The sequence below is a fragment of the Corvus moneduloides genome, chromosome 2, assembly GCF_009650955.1.
Source record: "Corvus moneduloides isolate bCorMon1 chromosome 2, bCorMon1.pri, whole genome shotgun sequence".
Lineage (NCBI taxonomy): Eukaryota > Metazoa > Chordata > Aves > Passeriformes > Corvidae > Corvus > Corvus moneduloides.
The window spans coordinates 57,457,064-57,472,555 of NC_045477.1; the positions used below are offsets into that span (position 1 = coordinate 57,457,064).

The 15,492-nt window shown below is 39.2% G+C and overlaps 1 protein-coding gene across 10 annotated transcripts in view; it reads left to right on the forward strand.

The window, feature by feature from the left end:
- ENOX1 (ecto-NOX disulfide-thiol exchanger 1) overlaps positions 1-15,492 on the forward strand; it is a 359,067-nt gene that overhangs the window by 143,109 nt on the left and 200,466 nt on the right. For 2 of the 10 annotated variants that reach the window (XM_032099809.1, XM_032099810.1), the window contains exon 1: positions 8,991-9,369. The exons of the other annotated variants lie outside the window; for them this stretch is intronic. The gene's annotated coding sequence lies outside the window, so the exon portion shown is untranslated. Of the gene's footprint in view, positions 1-8,990; positions 9,370-15,492 lie in introns of those variants that run through there. 10 annotated transcript variants of the gene reach the window in all.

Here is a 15,492-nt window from a genome sequence, read left to right on the forward strand (position 1 = left end):
CAAGGTAAGACTCAGCAAAGCCTGGATCCTTGTGGTTTTAGTCACTGGTTCTCCCCAAAATGCTGAGAGCAGGTGTGTAATTGAAGGCACATGATCTAGTATAGTGAGTACAGAGGTCCTGTTCTCCAGAAATTACTTGTGTCTGGGGAGGAAAAACAGCAAAGAGCTTCATTCCCCTCCTTATTGACACAGCAGAGTGTGGGCAGGACACAAAGTAAATGTGAGACAATTGGAAGGAGCAAACCACCACCCCTGCCCAAGACTGTTCCAGTCTGCATGAACAGTTGCACTTCCCTCTTCAGCACATTCCAGGGCAGAGGCTGGTGCAAGACACATGATGGCAGGGACTGAGCTAACCCAAACATCTCTCCTGTCTCTGCTGGTCGCTTTCAGTCAGGTTCCATCTGTGCTTCCCCACACACACCTCACCAGAGCTGAGGAGCTGCCCACAAATCCCCAGCTCTACCTGTGGTCTTGCATCCTCTAGGAATCCAGTCACAATTCCAAATGTCTCTGCAAGGTTGTTCTGGATGAAGAAGGTGATAAAGCTTTATCCCCTTTGCAGGAGCTTGTATTTTTGGTAAAAATCCTTTTCTTTTAGTATCCTTTTTTTTTTTGTCCCTCTCTTCTCTATCCCTCATTCCTGCCTAAGCTGAAAGAAGCCACATTATATCTGAGTTCTACTCTGCAGAGCATGGATTTGAAATTAGCAGAATGAGTTAGTCCATTCCTAGTTTATTAAAAACTGTTTTTCGGGGACTGATAAGGAAACCAATTAAAAGCCATGAAGTCTATTTTCATAATAATGCTAAATGGGGCACTTCATAAATTGAAGATTCACCATGCAAAGAAAAAGTGATATATTGTAGTTTAATAAAATGAGTCCAGAATTCTTTAAAGAGTAGGGTAGTAACTTTTTTCCCACTTGTTTTGAAATTTGTCCTTAATTCTTGCTCCTTATTTAAACAAACTTCCTGCACACAGCCAGGAGCCAGTGCAACAGCTGTTCTGCGGACTGAAAGCGATGGGATATTTGCTTGAGGACATGGCAGAAGAGGGTCAATTGTATGCAGTGAACAAATAATTTATTAGGTTGACCTCATTTCTTCTTTGTCATTTATCTGTGAACAGATCATAATTTCAGCAGTGCTGTTTGTTTTTCAGAGTTTGACACATGGAAACATAAATAAACAAATGTGACTGCTGAATTTCTCATGAACTTTATTCCCTGATACAACTAGATATTCAAATATATTGGTTTTGCTCTTTTAGTTCGATATGTGGTACTGGTTTCAGTCTTCTAGCTGAATAGGAGTTACTGACCTCTGGGATAAATTAATGTGCAAAAATCAAAATGTATTTTCTATAAGACTTCTGCAGAATCATTTTAGAATTCCAGGCACAGAATTATTTTTTAAAGATCTGGGGAATCAGACTGGAAAGAAATTAGCAAAATAAAAAAAAGTCAAAACAAGTTTATTTCCCCACTTTAGACAAGTGTGTGAAGAAAGTTAGTTATTTTGGCAATTTTTATTAGGGATTTAGCCATCTTAGTCAGCAGATATGATCACTGCTTTACAGCAGTTTTAAAGTTAAAAACAAGAGGGTTTTATTGATACTGTCGGTAAACAGTGTTATAATTTTCACTCATATCTAAATGCTGTGTGCATATTAAGTACCTCTTTTCGTAGCAATAAACATGGTTTAGTAAAATTTATATGTTGATGTACATGGAAGTAAATCAGCAGAAGATTAGGTGAACTGAAATGTGTGAACTTTTCTAGCTGAAGGAACTGAATTATTGAAATCCAAAACTAGTTACCTGCTTCATTAAGAGCTATGAGTACAGACGATTTCTATGAAAAAAAATGATAGGAAGCAATTGGCTAGAGAGTGATTGCAGGAGATAGTGTTGGTGCTAATTGGCTTGTTCAGGATGTACACAAAATCAGATTTGCCAATTGTATGTGCTTTTTGTAAATGATAATATTATGACAATTAAAGGATAAATCACTTTTCCATGATGTTGCTATATTAACTTAAAGTGATCATCTGGGTTTAATTCAGATCTGAGAAGAAACAATTTATTTTAAAATGTTACCTTTCAAGTCTTATTTCTTCGTGTGCGCTCTGAGTGATTTTGTCTGCTATGTATTGACGGTTCTCATGCTCAGACTGCTGATCCTAAGGGTGTTCATATAAACAGATGTTCCTCATATCCTGTCTGGGTTATTTTTTTCCCCTTCTTTATAGAAGTCATAATTCTACTGTATGTAGTGCTGTAGACTTTTTCATGGTAGAAAGCCACAGTGTCTTTCATAAATGCCGTTTCCCATGAGAGACCAAAAAGCGTGCGGATCCCGTGGTGATGGATGTTCACTGGAGGCAGCCTGGGCTGCAATAGGAGGAAACAGATACATGAGACACCAAGGCAGTGTCTTACGTGGGAAGGACATGGTTAACCTTAGGGAGAAACAGCCTAAAATGTAAAAGCAAACTTACTAAGAGATATTTTACCCAGTAGGTTGGAGAGAAAACTGAAATTCTCTTCTGTAAAGGTCTTTTTCTTTTTTCAAAATGTGAGCTTCAGCTATTTCACTTTCAATTTGCTGAATTTCCTCTGCACATAGAGCAATTATTTCTCTCATGTCTACATGACAGACCAGGAGGGCTTAGCTAAAAGGGAGGTTTCTACTTAGCTTCAGACCCTGAGGGTCTGCTGTGCAGGCTAGCACTGAGAAGCTCAGGCTGTTAGCTGGGGGAAAAAGGGGTCTGAAAACTCCAAATCAAGAGATCACTCATACTGAACAAGAATCACAGAACTTTCTCCTTGGAAGTGGGCTGAGAATTTGATGGATTTTTGGAGAACTTTTTTCTTTACTCTTGTAGCAGGTGGAGGAGTGATAGATTTTGTTTTAATCCAGCCCTCTAGGTTTAGAGAAAATGAATTATGTTGAACTGGCTACAGAAAAAAAAAGCCTGAGTTAGCTACAAATTGACAAAATGCTTCTCACGGTTTGTAAAAATTACAGTGAAAAATGAGCTGCAACATGGAGACAGCATGACTTCTGTTTATAAATATTTGTATTTCATGCTGAGAATTCCTTCAGCTGAGTAGATGCCTTTAAAAATATCTGAAGTAGAAAATCTGACTCCAAAAAAGTTAATTTAATGGATTAAATGTACCATAATTAAATTCTTCTTGATACACGACAGAGTGGAGTTGCCCATTGGCCAGCTGTTCAAGCAGTGTCGATGTCATTCCGGAGCCTGGTGCCCTCTGAACCCGTGCTCACAAGTTGACAGTGTATTTTGCAAACTGCTCATTAACACTTGCCTTTGTCACCCCGGATCGGTGAGCCATACAGGGAACTAAACTGGCTGCAAGATGAACAAGTGTTTTTACAAGCCTATTTATTTCAGTAATTCAGGTTCTCAAACGTCAGGGGAAAAAACCAAAAAGTATTAAGATTGTATCATTTTTCTGAACTATTGACCAAACTGCATGTTCTGATGTTCAGTAGTATGTTTTCACCCACTTTCCATTCATTTCCTCTCTTTCCTTCATCCTTCTCCCCTTTGTATGCCAAGCCCCCTGCCAGGCTCCTTCCCCCTTCTCCTCCCAGCTTGTATCCATTTTGCACATTCTCCTTCCAATGTTCTTCACCTAAACATTAATTATTTCCTCAAGCTCTGTTAGTAGGATCTTACAGAAACTAAGCAGTATAGATTATAATATATCCAGTGCTTTACACTGTATGTCAAAAATGGTTGCAGATAGTTGTTAAAATCATTTGCCTTCCATATCTTACCTCCTCTGGAATAGATGGCAGTGGTTTAATTGGCTTTGATGAGGAGATGCCTCATTATTTCCTTGTTTTCAAATATGGCGAGGGGTCACAGCAGGAGGCATCTTCCAGAAAGGTTCGGATTCCAGCCCCAGCCCTGAGCGCACACCTGGGGGTTTCAATAGGATATGAAAGAGAAGGTTCAGCTACTCAGAAATCCTCTCTAGAAATAGTGATGAGGGAGCTGTGGGGTGCTCTGCTGTGTTAAAAGATGCTACTTTAATGTGGAAAATGCAATGAGAGAGGAACCGATCTTTCTGAAAAACTGTGCTTGCAGGTGCCGAGCACCTGAGAACATGATGCTGAGTAGTGAATTGTTTCATCAATATTTTGACAGAGATGAAGCCTCCATGGAAAGTATAGATTAGAGGTAGCTTTGTGCCTCTCTGGTTTATTTTGAAGGCTTTCCAGTCATTCTAACAATCTCACCATCTCCTGGAGTCTCTCAGTGTGCACTGTCAACCTTTGTGCTTTAGCAAGATCAAGCCATTGAGGCCATTGGTGATCAGTTGTGTTGGCAGCTCTCAGTGCAAGGGAAACCTGATGAGGATCCTTTGCAGCTGCCTCAAGGCAAAGTGAGTTCAGGACCCACAAGGAGCATTATCTACAGCTGAGCATTGAAGTATTTGTCTCTGTTCAGGAGTTTGTCTTAACACTCTTGAATTGTATCTTCAGCCTGAACTAGAAACATCTACCATGCTGAATAGAAGACCCTTGATTGTGCTGAGTATCTTATCTATGTTTGTTTTCTTCAAAAATGTTTTGTTAGCAGAGTCACTTTTCAGAGCTGAGCAACACCAGACAAGGAAGCTGGTGTGCACTTTGCTGAAGGAGTGGTGATCCTTGCTTGTACTTCTTAGACCTAGAGGGTCCTGTGGTCACTGACAAATATGTGTAACCCCCTTCTGCAATGGGCAGGCATGGTTAATCCTGTTCTTGAGTGAAGAACCAAAAAAATTGCAAATTCCAAGAGGCCTTTCAAGCCATAGTCGTTCCATGACACTGTTTTGTGTGTACTGTAATCTGGCTCACCCTTTGAATTGATGTGTTTGGACTGGCATTCCAAAGCTGAAGGAACAACTGGGACCTTCCAGAGACAAGAAAATTATGTAGATTCATAAAATATTTAGTTTACAATTAACACATGAAAACACATTGTGTATTCCTATTACTTGAGACAAGCAAGATGTAATGTAGAAGAAACAAATCTCTGACAGGAGTACACCTTTTTTTTAAATTTTGGATTTTCACTTCAGAAGACACTTTTCCTTTAAGGTTACAATACAAATTTTATTTTTTGGTATATCTTGGTGTTCAATCAGTGTTTTCCTTTTTGGCATGCTTTGCCTGTTACACTCCCCCAATAATGCCACAATATTTGTCTTCTGAAGCTTGTTCCCAACCTATGAAAAAAATGTATGTCTTTGTGTATGTAATGGATCTGAACTCTCTTTTAATCCGTGTTACTTCTTAAACATAGAGAAGACAACAGAGGAGATGGAGATGGAGATGGAAAACGTGGTGCCAATGAGATTCCTCCTCACTAGGCACTATGCCTGTAAGTGACCCTCTCCATCCTGATCCTGCCTCTGAGAAGATGGTGCCAGCATAGGGACTGGACCTGACCAGGAAAAGGACACAAGTTCACTCCAGCTCTGGTGAGGAAGAGGAGGTCAGGGACACATTCCCACAGCTTTCAGTGAGAAGAAAAATTATCATTGTGTGTCAGCTTCTCCACTTCTGGTTACTATGTAGTTGCAGCTGCCTCATCCCAAGTCTATTAGGTATTTTCACATTTTTTGACACCTCTAAAGTGAAAAATTACTTTTCTCTTTTCTCCATTTTAGAGAAAAATTCAGAAAACACCCTGCACAAAAAAATGTACAAAATTACATTCGTCTGCATAATTTTCAGTGATCTGCAGATTTGTGTCCCACAGTGGCTGTTAAAGCCTGCATTCAAAACATTTCTCCAGAGAACACTCTCAGGTTGTGATATGGTTAAATGCTAACCAAAAATTAAGAACATTTTGAATATTTGCTTGAGAAATTTAATTATGTCATGATTTGAAATTTGTAGGCTTCAGTATCCGTAAGAATGCTACTTAATTTCCTGGAAATGCTATTAGACTTATGCTACAATCAGCTGGAATATTTTATTCATAATCATGTGGCACTCAGTGCCCATAATTAACAATTGTGTGTCAATTTGTCAAGCACCATAAAAGACAAATGGGAGGACAAACTGTACTCTCACTTTTGCTTTTTCAGCAAATATTTTTCATTATAAATCCCATTTTCCAGAGGACTTCTTGAGATTACTTTGGTATTTTAGTCATTTAAAAACAAACAGTAGCTGGTTTGCAATTACATGCATTCCTGACTGGAAACTCCAGTATTGCAGTTTATCTTATTGTTTGTCAATAACAGAGAGAAATGTTCCTTCTGTAGGCTGGAGGAAATATCTGGCAGGTAACTAAATTGTCCTTTTCTGTTTTGGGTAGATGCTGATCTGGTGTGCTGCTTCTGCTCCTGGTCGGTCACACATGGCATTACAAGGTGCTCAACTCCTCAGAAAATCAGGGCCTACTCCCTTTATCTTTCTTTTCCCCTTTTTTCTTTCATTTCTCAATTCATTCCCAGTGATGGTAACTATGTAAGTGAGGGTAGGACATGATCATCTTATTAATTTCTGTGCACCTTGACTGTAAATCACCATCAGGCATCTGAAGTGCGATAACTAAAATGAACAAACAAAATCTATTGAGAGTTCCAGCACCAGTTGCACACTCCCTGGTAGTGGCTGTCATCACACCACTTTTCTTCAGAAGGTAAAAAAAATTCCAGTTCTGTGCAGTCAGAAGTCAAACTTCAACAGAGGCAAGTATTGATAGGGGTAAGGCATTTATTCTAATACACTTCATTAGACAGACTTATGTAAGTGTAATTCATAGAATGTATGGAGACTCTACAGACCTCTGGATTTCTATCCTGCCTGCTGAATCTGCCCATCACAATACACATCTGTGGTTTCTGTGGGGAACAGGTTTGAAAGCAGAGTTTAGCAATTTTCTGTATTCATTTTGTATACACATCATATTTTTTTTTTTTCTCAGAAATCCCAGTACAGAAATGCTGGTTTAGAAACAGGGGTTAATTTTTCCATATTTATAGTAGATAATACTCCTATAGGACCTATGCACATAATAAATGTAAACAAACAAACAAACCCCCCTGAAAATGGTGAAAATTTAGCAGTTTGTGCATTTTCTAGCATTGTGAGGTTTTGGTTTTCTGGGGCATTTTTTTTCAATTTGTTTTTCTTACCTACTAGTGCTCATTGGTTATGCCATAAAAGTTCCAGTCACAGCCGTTGCTGGTCACCAGGCACAGTGCCAGGAGATGGAGAGACTGACAGTTCTGCTTCCACAGACAAGACTAATATCATGCTAATGATATAATGCTGGTGACCCTCTGTGACTATTTTTTATGCCTATAGAACAAATAAAATATGGAAGAACCTATTTTAGCGGGGGGGGGAAAGTTGGAAATTCTTTTGGCTACTCAAGTGCATTGAAAGTGCGGTTTAAGTCATACCAACTGAATTTAAATCTTAGCAATGGAAGACCAAGGGATTTATGTGGGTAACCTGGGATTTGTGTCTTTATTACATTTAAGTTTTATGTATGACCTGTAGTCACTTGCTGAACCAGAAAGCAAATGTAACAGACGGGGCAGGAGGATGTGAGCAAATTATTCTTGACTGTGAAGTGGTGCACCTGAACCCTGCTTTGAAAGAACCACTTGCTGGGCACGGAGTAGCCATGATTGCAAGGCTCTCTCTGAACATGGGAGCCTTTTGAATATGCTGTTACATAAATGCCACATATTAGCTCATTCTGTGGTTTCTTTTCTCACTAGGAACTGTACTAAAACTTCTAAGAGATTTATGAAACGGGTATTAGAAATATTTTTTCTAAATGGGATTAAGTCCAAGATTCAGTCTTTAAAGTTCCCTTACATTCCTTAAACAACCACAGTCCATTTCCCATGTGTCTATACCCACATTTATTTTCTTAACACTCTTCTTTAAAATTATTGGTGAAAACTTGACTTTTTTTATTGATCTCTCTTTTTTTTATCGTTCTGGTGTACTTCTCATTCTATTTCAAATGTCTTTGACTTATCTACTCTCTCTGTGCTTTTCACATAGAATTTAAATGCTCTGACAACAAAGCACTGAAGTAAGAGCATATATTTTGATGTGATGATATTCCCCAGTGCATTTGCCCCACCATTCACAATAAAGCCTTATTCCTTGCTGGATGACTCATATCAGGAAGCAACTTTTTGTAATGGATATGTTTTGTGTAAATATTCAATGCCACCTCTGTATTAAAGAGATCAGTTGATTATGACAGAGCACTGACCTATATCTTTCAATAGGCAACTGTAGTACTACAGTTGAGATTTAAACAATATTGTCTTGAAAACCTCATTTGGAGCATCCCCCACTCCCACTGTAATCACATGTCTCTTTTTATGCTTCTGGTGATGGATCCATGTATTTGAGGTGGTTCTTAGGAGAACTGTGCACTTATAGATCCTGAAGATGAACTTCAGAGTCTTCTAGTTTAAACACAGGCCAGGGTGGTAGCCGTGAAGTGCTATAAACATCTGGCAGCAGGGCAGGTGGCCGCATAGTGGTTTCATTCCACCTCAGTGTAAGTGGACTTCATAATGTAAACTACAAATAGCACTTTTCAAAACTGTCTGAGACGATGAGGTTTTTCCCCTGTATTTAGAAAACACTGGCTTTCTCTTTGCCCAAGATTTAGGAAAGGACTTTGAAAACTAGGTCTTAGCATCTTCTTTCAGAAGCGAGATGAAAGAATGGATTTGGGCTACAGGGCTTGAACCCTCTCTTGGCACATGGAATTCAGGAACATACAGTCTCTTGACAGAGGCATTCCATTCCTAGCCTAAATATATTCACGAACAACCTTTATCCATTTGTTTTGTGACACCATTACCTTTTATCTTGAATAGCTCTTTATTAATAATTAATAGAGTATTAATTAATATTTAATAGAGAGCAAACACATCCTCCCTTACCTTTCCCCTTAGCTGTTTCACTTCATTTTGCTAGACTAAACAATCTAAGCTCCTCGAATCTCCCTTGAAGAAAGAAAAAGCTCTCTCCAAACTGATTTTTGCAGACTTTTCTACACCTGGTGTATTTTCATTTTATGATGATGATGGCCAAACTCCAGCTTTCAAAATGCATGTGGCTCATAAGCTCTTACAATGTGTCTCTTTTGCTGGTTATTCAGTGTTAGTGCTGCTGCTCAAAAGGCAAGAGAGGTGTATTGCCAGCACTACAAGGTAAAAAAATGGAATAAATAGGTACAGGATCAATGTACAATGCTCTGGTACACGTGATGCTTCTAGTATGGAGAGGCTTTCGGCTCTTCTGCATATTCCACTGTGCAAGAACTCTGGACCAAGGATTCAGGAACAAGGTAGGACATGGTATTTCACTGGGGAGATGTGCACACGTGGGGAGGCTGATAAGGTGGAAGCAACATTTTTAGAGAGGTGCAGGGCACAAAAAGTGAAGGTGAGGAGGATGCATCCTTTGGGCTCCAACCATTTTGCAATGGGTTTAGGGACCGTTGCTCAGATGAAATGTTAATGTAGGTGGTCTGAGGCTCAGCTGTCATGTTAGCTTTATCACCCTAGGATGTGTCTCTGTGGCAGGCTTCAGTAACACCTGAGCTGTGTGAACACACCAGCCATGGCGCTGGGGGGCTGCTTTAGCGTGATATTCCACCTGGGCTGATTAGCCCTTCTCACATAGCCAGGCTGCTCCCAGTGTCAAGGCTGGCAGCTGTGGTCAGCCTGACTTTGGATATCACAGCCAGGCATTGTAGGCTTAGACGATTGGCATATAAACAGCAGAAAAATATCCCAGAGTCTGGAGTGTTTGTCAGGTACGTAAATATTTCAGATTATTTTTCCCTAAATTATCCCTATGGGGATCGTTTATGCAGCAGTTTTATAACTAGTTTTTGCATAAAATATAGACCTGGTACTCAGGTTATCTTTTATGTAGTCAAACATTTTATTGTTTGCATGCTAATCTAAACTCTTCATCACTGAATGCCTTCAGCAGCCGTAGTCTGGTTTTCCTATGGTGCTTTGCTTTGGAAAAGAAAATGAATGTGTCTGCTTTTCTTAATCATCAATTCAGTCTCCTGTTTCTTTGTTATAATTCTTTTGATATGAACAAAACTCCAAATCCATTTTTTGTGAAATTTAAAAAGCTAGTATATTTAAGAATGCCTATGTGCTAACAATGAACCCTCTGCAGCTGGATGCTTTGTAAAAGCTGGGGCAATGTCTGTGTTGAAAGGGTTCTTTCCGTTTTCATGCTTTACTCTTGATTGTGCCTGAGATATCATTTCCAGCCGTGAAATAAGTACAGGATTTGTTTTTCCAAAGTGACACAGTGAACAGTTCAGACCTTTAGTTTACTTTCTTCAGGAGCCTCTTTTTAATGTCTCATAGAAAAGTATAACCCTGGTGGAGGAGCCTGGATGACAAAGGGAGCCTGAGTAACAGGATTTCCAGTTCGCCAGAGTATGTTGGGGTGTACCAAAGTTTAGGATGTAAGTCTGTCTCACTGCAAAGATCATGAAGTCATGGCAATGAAGAATATCACTCCTGTATAAGGCACACCCATTCCATAATATGAGGGCTGAAACAAACCTCTAAGTGCTTAACACAGAGCTCTCATTTTATCTGCATCTATATATGTGCTGTATGTATAGCGCAGCACATTCCTGGGACTTTGTCAGCCCAGATTTCCAAACTCTCAATTGCAACCTGCTTGCATTTGATTACAGCTCCCAAACTAACCTGTGCTTAATTTACCACCATTTGAAGCTTTCATGCCATCCAGATTAGGAATGGCCAGCTGCTTCCTGACCAGTGAGCAGTGAGATCCTTGCACCCACAGACCTCAGCTCTTGCCTTGAGGTGAAAAGCAGTTAGGTCACTGATACAGGGTCACTGCAAGCATTGTTTGGACCCAAACCATTTCTTTTCACTGAGTCAGTTGTAGGAGGGTTGCTGAAGATAAAATAATGGTAATTTCCATATGCAGGCTACAATGAGCAGGGCAAGTGCCCTCCCATGCAGAGGCTCTGCCCAAGGAATACTTCAGGGAGTAAGGAATGGACTTCACTGTGGCAAAAGATACCTTTGGGGTCAGAAACCTCTGCCACAGCCGCATTCATAGTCCAGTAGTAATCCAAATCTCCACTTCTGATTTGGGTTTTTTCCATCTTTTCCTTTTTTTTTTCTTCCTGCAAAGATTAAGTTCAAGATAAAAAAAAAATAAAATTGAAGTCTCTGCTGTAGAATGATACCTGGAACAATAATTGGATCAAATGAATAATGTGCATTTTTACTCATAGTCTGAAGTGTCCTAGTTTGTGTGATGGATTAATCACCATTTCCTTGTGAATTATGTCATCACCTTCAAAATGATATCTTAGTTTCCACAGAGTGGCTGAAGCCATAGACAGCTGCCTTATTAACTGCTTGTTCGTAACAGCTCTATTAACCTGGAGTTTTAGTTAGTGGTAATGGTTAAAGAAGGTGGGGAAAAAATTCCCAGAAGGTCCCAGTTTACATGAAATAACCACTTTCATCAAGATGCAGTCGTCAGTTTTTAATTATGTGTTGCTGGTTCGTGTATGCGGCTTGTTGAATAAAGTAATCATGGTCACAGTTAATCAGGACATGCCTGATTCCCCCTCAAAACCAGGGAAGCTCAGTGCTGGCAGACACAGATCTTATTTCAACTGTATCCTGTATTTAAAGAAAAAACAGCTGTGAGCAATAGTTACTAGCATTAGTGACCCTCAGCCAACATATGCAGCATTTTGGGCTCCATTATAAATAGGAAAAAATCACAGTTCACAAAATGTAGGGGATCTAATTTTTTTTTATAATAACTCATCCATTTGTCATATTTTTTTTAAGATGTAAATTAGCACATTGCAAAACTGGATAATTTTAGATTAGGATAATTATCATGTGGATTTCAAGAAGCGGGATAAAAACAGGACTTTTGCAAACTGTTTCCAAATGCGCCTTTGACAGGAGACAGGAATAGGGAAATACCCAAACACTCAAATGAGAGAGGAAGGAAGGAAGGAAGGAAGGAAGGAAGGAAGGAAGGAAGGAAGGAAGGAAGGAAGGAAATGGTGTAAATACTATTAAATGTTTGCTTTTGTAAAAGTATTTGGTTGTGCTCTCTGAGGTACAATTAACATCGTCCAAACCGCAAAAAGTGCAATTCTGTAAGACAGACTCAAAGATCACTACAATCAAATCCCCCAACCTGCTGAGAGTGTTCAGCCTACCATAATTTAGAGTTTGTCATTAATAACTGACGTGCTTTGCTGACATATTTCTTTTTCCATCATGTATTTGAAATTTTAATCAAATTGGTCTTAGCATGCTAAAGCCACGATCATTTGCTAGGAAATTTCATTGTGCAGGAATAAATACATTGAGAAATAATAATTCTGAATGCTGAGAGTCAACTTTAGACTTTCTGTTACATTCACAGTTTTTCATCATCTTTGTGTAGGACTGTGACATGTAAACTCTTTTCCCAGCACAAATTTGGGTTATAAATCTAAGTCTCCAATATCATGTTCCAGAGTAAATAAAAATAAATCAAATCTGTTGAGTCAGCTTTTCTTTTTTTTTTTTTCAGTTCAGAATCAACTTCTGATTTTTGATTTATTAGATTATTCCCATTGACTAGTGACTGAAAGGCTAACGCAGGAACAGTCAAACTGGGTCAGGTCAAAAGTTGGTCTAACACAATACTCGGTCTTCAGCTCTGAAATTAAAACCTAAGAAAGAGTACAGGAGGACAGGAAGGTATAAGTATTTCCAAAAAATACTTTGTGTTGCTGCACTTCATTGCTCAAAGACTAGCTGAGCCAGAGGTGATAGCTCTTGACAGGTCATCATTCCTATGAATTGGTCCAGTCAGCTTTTCAGAGCATGTAAACTTCTAGCATTTAGAGCTTCCCATGGCAAGGACTTGCACACAATTTAATGATGTGCTATATGAACGACCACATCTTTTTGCTGGTTCTGTAGCATTCTAGTTTCATATGATATGCCCCTGTTCTCCTCCGTATCTTCAGACAGGATGAACAGATTCCTTTCCACCTTCTCCATTCCTCTGACGATTCTGTGAATGTCTGCCACATCCTATCCTTAGTCACTGCTTTCCCAGGCTGAAAATAACTCTGTGTAGTTATTTTCACCTGGAAGCTGCTCTATGCCATTGAGTGTACTTGCCATCCTCCTATTGGTCTATGAAATTTTTCCACATCTTTTTTGGGTAAAGAAACCAGGAGATAAGGCTGAAACTTTTGCAGTAAGACAAAGATATTTCTGTTTGTTTTCCTTTCCTTTCCTACTAATTTGATTTATTGTTCAGTTTAACCCCAGACAGCAGCTAGGCACTACACAGCTGCTCACTCACTTTCCCCTGGTGGGATTGGAAAGAGAATTGTAAGAGTAAAGTAGGAAACCTCACAGGTTGACTGTAACAGGTAAAGTCAAAGCCACACACAAAAGCAAAGCAGAAAAAGGATTTCATTCACCACTTCCCATGGGCAGACAGGTGTTCAATCATCTCCAGGAAAGCAGGGCTCTGTCATGCCTAATGGTGAATTGGGAAAACAAACACCATGACTCAGAACGTCCTCCTACTTACTCCTTCTTCCCCCAGATTTATATACTGAGCATGATGCCATTTGATCTGGAATATCCCTTTGGCCAATTCTGGTTAACTGTCCGAGCTGTGTCCCCTCCCAGCTCCTTGTGCACCTGTAACAAACACATCCCTGTGTTACCAACACTGTTTTGGTCACAAATCCAAAACACAACCCCATACCAGCTACTGTGAAGAAAATTAACTCTATCCCAGTGAAACCCAGCACATTTACTTTCATGAGCACTGAGCTGAGCTGTTTGAAGGGCTGACTGTTGTGACTGAAACCTCATTTGTGCCTGGTAATAGCCTACCGCAGACTTCATCGCCCTGTGTACAAAGTCATGATTGTTGGCTTTTTCCACATGTCCAGCATTCTCAAATTATGTGTTTTCTATTTTACCTGCTATTTAATTGCTTAGGTTCTGAGCTACAAAGAGTGCACCTGTATTGGTGGTGTAGGAACAGGAGGGTGTTTTTGGAGCAAATCTCCTGATTGTCTCTATTTCCCATGCATTTGTACACACAGGAAGAGGACTTTGATTTCCTTCAGATGTAATGAAACCAAAAGATAAGCTCCTGAAGTTCAGCTTGGGTGTCCTATCCTTAAACATTGAACCCATGGGAGTAGATTGGAATAAGCCCTAATTAAGTTAAAAAAAAAAATAGCGAAAAAATTTATGAAATGTGGATCATGTGTGGTCTTCAGCAGCAACTATTTCACTGTACACATCTGCTCCTGTTGATCCTTGGTTCTTCCTAGTTTTAACATGGCTTCAAGTCTTACTGCAGTACTTCACCACTTGCCCTTATCTTTACCTTCCAGAGTAAATTAGTGTCATCTATGGGTTGTTAAAAAATGGCAAATATTATGCAGGTTGGGTTCAAGATATTAGACCAATATCATTGAGTGGGGATATGTTTTTCCTCTAGATCTTCTTATATGGACCATTTTTTGCCAGCTCTTTTCTACTGCTATGCCTGATCCTTTAAGATTTTCATAGGAACTAATTAAAAAATAATTAAAAAAAAACTTGGCTGTTTCCTGTAGTTGTTCTCTGAACTTTTGAACTTTAATACTCAGAATGAAGATTCCACTGTCTGCTTTATACTATTATTTTTCAATGAAAGAGAAGTTGCCAAAAGTAAGGGAGGGAAATACATGAGTTTGAGGGAATGGTAAATTCTTTAAAATTGACATAATTGATAACTGATCTTCAGCATTTGATTTCATGGGAAACGAAAACAGGGATTGGTCTTGAATGAATATGTTGTTGAAAGATGATGAACAAACTGGTGTGGTTTATATAAATTGTGCCACTAACCTTGTTACTAACAGCAGTGGCTATGATATAAACCTTTTTAACTTGCAGGGTTATCACATTTTGCAGTGCTCTGTCTTTCTGTTTCAATGCGCAAAATTTCGCTTATTGGCACATTTGATTGTGGTTCTGAAAGAACCAATTTTCTGCTCCTTTTGAGATGGAAACTCATCTTGCTGGACTTCTATTTATGACCTCTTGACAATGCTTATATTTTATTTAGGAAATTGTTTTCATTACTTCAGTTTGCTCAACCAAAAATCTCCAGGCACTTCATCCAACTTAGATACGCGAAGCAGGATAAATGCATAAATTGACAGAGTGCAGTGGTTTATGATTAATTTAACCTTCTGCTGTTTTGATGTCTAGTTTTTCCCATCTATCACATTTGGTATTGAAGTAGCCATGGTGGAGGAGTCAAAAAAGGCATATGAAGTATCCTAGTCATCCATCTATGAAACAGGGGTCTGAGAACTCCTTCCATGAAAATTCTGATTACTGTGAAGCCATAA